The sequence below is a fragment of the Piliocolobus tephrosceles genome, chromosome 5, assembly GCF_002776525.5.
Source record: "Piliocolobus tephrosceles isolate RC106 chromosome 5, ASM277652v3, whole genome shotgun sequence".
Taxonomy (NCBI): domain Eukaryota; kingdom Metazoa; phylum Chordata; class Mammalia; order Primates; family Cercopithecidae; genus Piliocolobus; species Piliocolobus tephrosceles.
In genome coordinates, this window is record NC_045438.1 from 165744729 (window position 1) to 165751258 (window position 6530).

Below are 6530 nucleotides of genomic sequence, written 5' to 3' on the forward strand. Positions count from 1 at the left end.
AAAAAAAAAAAAAAAAAAAAAAAAAAAAATAGAATGACCAGTTTTAAAAAATAATGTCTATTTCTTTATTAATATGTTCTATTCAGCAAGAAATAATTCTCACATTTTCCTTTAATTCTTTAAACATGGTTTTCTTTGGTTCTTTGAATAAATTTATAATAGCTTTCTAGTAAGTCCCCAAGTCTGACTTCCCTATGGATAATTTCTACTGGTTACTTTGTTCCTTTACATGAGTTATACTTCCCTTTTTCTTTGTGTTTTATAGTTTTTTTGCTGAAAGAAGAACATCTTAAATAATATAATGTGGTTACTCTGAGAATCAGATTTCTCCCTCCTCAGGGTTTGTTATTTTTGCTGTTGATTATAATATCTGTTTAGTGCTTTCTTGGACTACTTCTGAAAAGTCTGCATTCCTTGTCATATGTGGCCACTTAAGTCTCTGCTCAATTAGCTTACTGATTGAACAGCAATTTTAATAAATTTCTTAAACAATAAGCCTTCCACATTTTGTTAAGGGTCTTTTCTCTGTGTGTTGGGGCACATATTCAATACAATAACAGTTTAGATCTTCATTTTCTGTTTTCATGGGGCCTCAAGGTCATCTAGAGGTGAGAGGTTAGGGCCTTCTCAGACATTTTGTAGGCATGTACACAGCCCTACAAACATGTGTAACTTCCTAGATCCCTGGAATATGAAAGAGTTTTTCAAAACCCTTATGAACAGTTTATTTTTCATGTCTTTCTTGTAATTTTTTTCAGCCAGTCTTTTTTTTTGTGCCAACTGGTAACATCACTTCAGGCAGCTGAGATGTTAAACAATTACCATTGATTGTTTTTGACAAATACCTTGAGAATAGAGCTTTTCCCACTGAGTGAGCTCTGAGTCAGGCCAAATAACAAGTGCTCCACTGGGGATTTTCCCAGAAGCTGTTAGGTCTAATAGTGACAATACTCTCAGGATGGAACTTTTTGAGAAACTTCAAATCCATCATGTTCCCCTTTAGTGGCTGCAAAGCTGCTGATTTTCAAGACAATCGTGGAAGTGGGGAAAGGAGAACGGGAATAGGGCAAGTTACAATGCCACAAAACTGACCATTCTTATGATAGTTAGCTTTCCTCTTGAATAAACATACCTTGCAAAGTTGTAAGCCTTTTATTAATTTCCAGAGTTCTGAAAAAGCTGATTTTGACAATTTTTTGCCAAAGTTATTTGATTTTTTTAAATTAATGAAGCAATGGATATTCAAAGTCTTGATTTCATCATTCTGGGCCACACCCATTTTGATGTTATGACCCCAGATATTGTGAAAGGAGTTGGTTGCTCCTCTTCCTTTTTCAGACTCTCTTGCAGACCCAATTCTGATCAATAGAGAGTAATTATGTTAGGGTAGTGTTTTTCAATCTATACTCTGTGCTGCTTGTTTTAATTTTCAGTGAATTTCGAACTAATACTTCTGTGAATTACAGAAAAAAGTAATTACTAACAAAATGAGATAAAAAAAGACATTCAAAATACAAGTCCTAATTTTTCATTATTAGAATCAACAGACATAAAAGTTTAATTTTTTTTTTGAGATGGAGTCTCGCTGTCACCCAGGCTGGAGTGCAGTGGCACGATCTTGGCTCACTGCAACCTCTGCCTCCTGGGTTCAAGCAATTCTCCTGACTCAACCTCCCAAGTAGCTGGGATTACAGACGTGCACTACCACACCTGGCTAATTTTTTTTGTATTTTTAGTAGAGTCGGGGTTTCACCATATTGGCCAGGCTGGTCTCCCATCTCCTGACCTTGTGATCTACCTGCCTCAGCCTCCCAAAGTGCTGGGATTACAGGCATGAGCCACTGCCCATGGCCAAAATTTTACTTTTAAAAATAAGCAGAATAAACAAAATAGAAAAAATAAGAGTTATAAAAATCTATACACATTGTGCTTTGAAAATATGCATATAGACAATTCATAAAGAAAATAACTAATAAATTCATGTTTTTAAGTTTTATTGAGATATGATTAACATACAGTAAACCATACATAAAGTGTACAATTTGAAAAGTTTTGAAACATTTATATACCCACAAGGTGATCACATCAAGATAATGCACATAGCCACTACTCTTCAAACTTTCCTCATGCCTCTTTGTAAACCTTCTTTACTGCCCCCTTCTAAATCATATCCATGTCCACATTCCAATACAAATCCTGAAGTGTTTTCTGTCACTATGAATTAGTGTGTATATTCTAGAATTTCATATAAATAGACTCATATATATGTACTCATTTTCTGTCTGGCTCTTTTCATGTAAGATAATTGTTTTTGAGATTCACCCATGTTATGTCAGTAGTTTATTTGTATTGCTCAGTACTAATTCATAGCATGGAAATACCACCTTTTAAATGCATTCACCTGTTGATGGACATTTGGGTTGTTTCCAGATTTTGGCTATTAGAAATAAAGTTGCTATGAACATTCATGGGCAAGTATTTGTATAGACATATGCTCTCATTTTTCTTGGATAAATACCTAGGAGTAAAATGGCTGAATCATATAATAAAGGAATATTTAACTTCTTAAGAAACTGACAAAACTTTTTTCCACATTAGTTGTGCCATTTGGCATTGTCACCAGTTTCTCCACATCTTTGCCAACACTTCTTATGGTCAGCCTTCTAAATTTTAGTCATTCTAATAGATTTGTAGTGGTAAATCATTATTTTGTTTTGTATTTCCTAATGACTGTTTAATTTGAGTATCTTTCCCTTTGCTTAAGTTCCACCTGCCTATCTTCTTTGATAAAGTGTCTGATAAGATATTTTGCCCTCTTTTATTGAGTGGTTTCCTCTCTTATTATTGAGTTCTGAGAGTTCTTGATATTTTGGCTATAGATCTTTTATAAAATATACAATGTGTGAATATTTTATATCACTCTGTGTCTTTCTTTTAATTTTCTTAATAGTATCTTTTAAGTAGCAAAACTTAATTTAATTTTATTATTTATTTGTTTATTTATTTAGAGATGGAATCTTGCTTTGTAACCCAAGCTGAAGTCCAGTGGTGTGATCTCGGCTCACTGCAACCTCCGCCCCCTGGGTTCAAGTGATTCTCATGCCTCAGCCTCCCGAGTAGCTGGGATTATAGATGCCCGCCACCATACCAGGCTAATTTTGTATTTTTAGCAGAGATGAGGTTTCACTGTGCCATCAAAGCTGGCCTCAAACTCCTGACCTCAAGTGATCCACCCACCTCTGCCTTCCAAAGTGCTAGGATTACATGTGTGGGCCACCGCGACCCGCTGGCAAAACTTAATTTTAAAGTCAAATTGATCAACTTGTTCCTTTATGACTTGAGCTTTCAGTGTCATAGCTAAGAAATCTTTGCCTAACCCCAAATCCTAAAGATTTTATCCTATGGCTTTTGCTGTTTCATTATTTTAAACTTTATATTTAGGTTTATAACACATTTTGAGTTAAATTTTGCATATGGTGAAAAACATGGATAGAAGTCATTTACTTATTTTTTTTTTTAACCTATGGCTATCCATTGTTCCAACACTATTTCCAGAAAGAACATCTTTTCTGCTTTGCGCTAACTTTACGCCTTTTTCTAAAATCAGTTAGAAAAGACTATATGTGTGGTCTGAACTCTCTATTCCGTTCCACAAATCTACTTGTCTGACTTGATTCTAGGACGCACTGTCTTGATTACTGGAATTTTATTAAAAATCTTGAAATCATATATTGTTTGTCCTGTAATGTTGTTCTTTTTCAAATTGTTTTGGCTATTTCAGGTTCTTAATATTTCCATATAAATTTTTGAACCAGTCTGTTAGTTTTGACAAAGAACATCTGCTTAGAGTTTAATTGGGATTGCATTAAGCCTACAAATTAACTTGGGGAGAACTGAGACCTTGAAAATACTGAGTCCTCTGACAAATGAACACAGTGTATTTATACATTGAATTAGATCTTCTTTAAGTTCTCTCACCAGTGTTTTACAGTTTTTGGTGTGCTAATCTTTCATTCTTTCTGTCAGATTTTCTCACTAAATATTTCATATTTGTTAGTGCTACAGTAAATGTATCTTTAAAACTTTAGTTTCTGATTTTTTTTGCTATTTAAGAAATACTTGATTTCGTTTGTTAATCTTCCGCCTTGCAATGTTGCTGAGCTCAATAATTCTCGCATGTTTGTATATTTCATTAAATTTTCTGCATAGAAATCATGTCACTTATGAATAAGAACAATTTTACTTTTTTCCAATCTGAATCCCTTTTATTTATTTTCTTCTCTTATTACGGTGGCCAGAGCCTCTAGTACAATGTCGAATAGAAGTAGTGCGAGCAAATAACCTCATCTCATTCCTGATCTTACAGAAAAGCTTTCACTCCTTCAATATTACATATAATGTTAGCTGAAAGTTTCTCATAGATGGTCTTTATCAGGCTACAGAAGTTTCCTTCTATTCCTGGTTTTCTGAGAGTTTTCATCAGTGCTGTGCAATGGACTTTGTCAAATATTTTAAAAAATCTATTTAGATGAGCATATGGTTTTTCCTTTTTTAGATTATTAATATGGTGAATTACATCTATTGATTTTTAAATATTAAACCAATCTTGCATCCTGGGAATAAACTCAACTTGGTCATGGTTTATCTCCTTTTATATGTTGTCAGAATTGATTTGGTAAAATTACATTTAGAATTTTCACATCTATGTTTGTGAAAGATATTACCCTATGGTTTTGTTGTCTTTTGGCTTCAGGACAGTGCAAAACAAAACAAAAAAAAATTTGTTTGTCAGGACAGACAAAATTAGGCAGGATTTCCTCTTTTTAATTTTCTGGAACAGTGTGTATAGAATTGATATTATTTAGTGAAGCTATCTTGTCTAGAGTTTTCTTTGTGGGAAGGTTTTAAACTACAAATTTAATTTAATTTATTTAATAGGTATCGAACTATTCTGGGTATCCATCTATTCTTGAGTGAATCTGGTAGTTGCTGTCCTTTAAGGAACTTAACTGATTTTTACCTAGGTTTATTGACATGAAGTTGTTCATAATGTTTTCTATGATCCTTTTAACATCTGTAGAATCTGTGCTGATGCCACCTCTCTTACCTCTGATTTGTGACTTACCTCTTCTCCTGCTTAATTTGACTTGAAGTTTAATCATTTTACCGATCTTCTCAAAGAAGTAGCTTTTGAGTCACTGGTTTTATGTATTCATTGATTTCTGTTCTTATCTTTATTGTTTTCTTTCTTTAGGTTCAGTTTGCTGTATTTTTTCTAATTTCTCAAGGAGGAAGCTTAGATTACTGATTTGAACTATTTTTTTCTTTTCTCATATAGTCATTTAACATTGATAATTTCCTTAAATCCTACTATAGCAGTAACCCCAAAGTAGTCTGTGATACAGATGGGGAGCGACCCGGCTTACACTATAAAACAAAATACCAGCACTCTCCCGATAGCAGTGCCTACGGGATCCACTCGTGGGCATCTCCTTGGAAGCAAAACTGCCTTAACTCCTTCATGGCCATACTCCTTTGGAAACAGTCCATGGCAGAGTAGTGTTGCTGAGTTTTATGCTGTCATGTACTGTATTAAAATAAAATCCTAATGTGCTGCCCAAAGAGGCAGGCTGGCCCCCAAGACAAACAAATCAAGGAAGGTTTCAAGCATTGGCGTTTATGTTTGTAAAAAGTCATCTGGTATACCATGGGTTCATCATTATCATCATTAATTGAGCAGACACTTTGTGTCTGACACTGTGCTAAGAGGTTTACCCTCACTCTTTAATTTAAACTGTAACAAATTTAGCCAAACGGTATGTCCTGCTATAATACCACTTTTCTAGATAAGGAAACAGTGTTTTACAGCTAAGTGTTACAGCTAAGTTTATTCAGTGAGAAAGCGGCCAAGTTGAGATTTACCATAAAAACTTTCTCACCCAAAAGCCATTCCGTTACTCTCCTCCCATGTCTGTTCACAGGCATACCTGGAGCATGTGGGCGCTGATCTGGTGAGAATGCCATCAAAACCATGGGGCACAGGAGAGACCACGTGAAAGAGGTCATTTGAGAAATTTTGAAACTCTCTCTATTGTGAAAAATGCCTCTGCTTAGAGGTTACTGGAAAGTTGCTCCTCTGATCCATGTCACTGCAGCAATGGTAGCTGTGGTCACAAAATGGTAGGTCACAAAAGTAGCCAGCACCAAAGTGGCCCTTGTGGCATCAGACAATCTCCTTATGTCTGTGCTCCCTGCTATTATTTTCTATTTTCCATAAACTCACACACCCTACACCCATGCACACCTACACACACCCCCACACTACACACACACTCTCTCTCACATCTAAGCCACACATCCACTACACACACACACCCACGTGTACCTACACTCACCCACCCACTACACACACACACACACGCACACATACACCCACCACCCACCCACCCACTACACACACGTCCACTCATACCTATGCCCACCCATCTGCTACACACACACATCCACTCACACCTACGCCCACCCATCCA

At 35.6% G+C, this 6530-nt stretch overlaps 1 long non-coding RNA gene across 1 annotated transcript in view; it reads left to right on the top strand.

Annotated features, from left to right (window-relative positions):
* LOC111548637 overlaps positions 1-6530 on the top strand; it is a 21496-nt gene that overhangs the window by 11750 nt on the left and 3216 nt on the right. The window contains exon 2 of the long non-coding RNA XR_002733486.2: positions 5982-6180. This is a non-coding gene — a long non-coding RNA (uncharacterized LOC111548637). The remainder of the gene's footprint in view (positions 1-5981; positions 6181-6530) is intronic.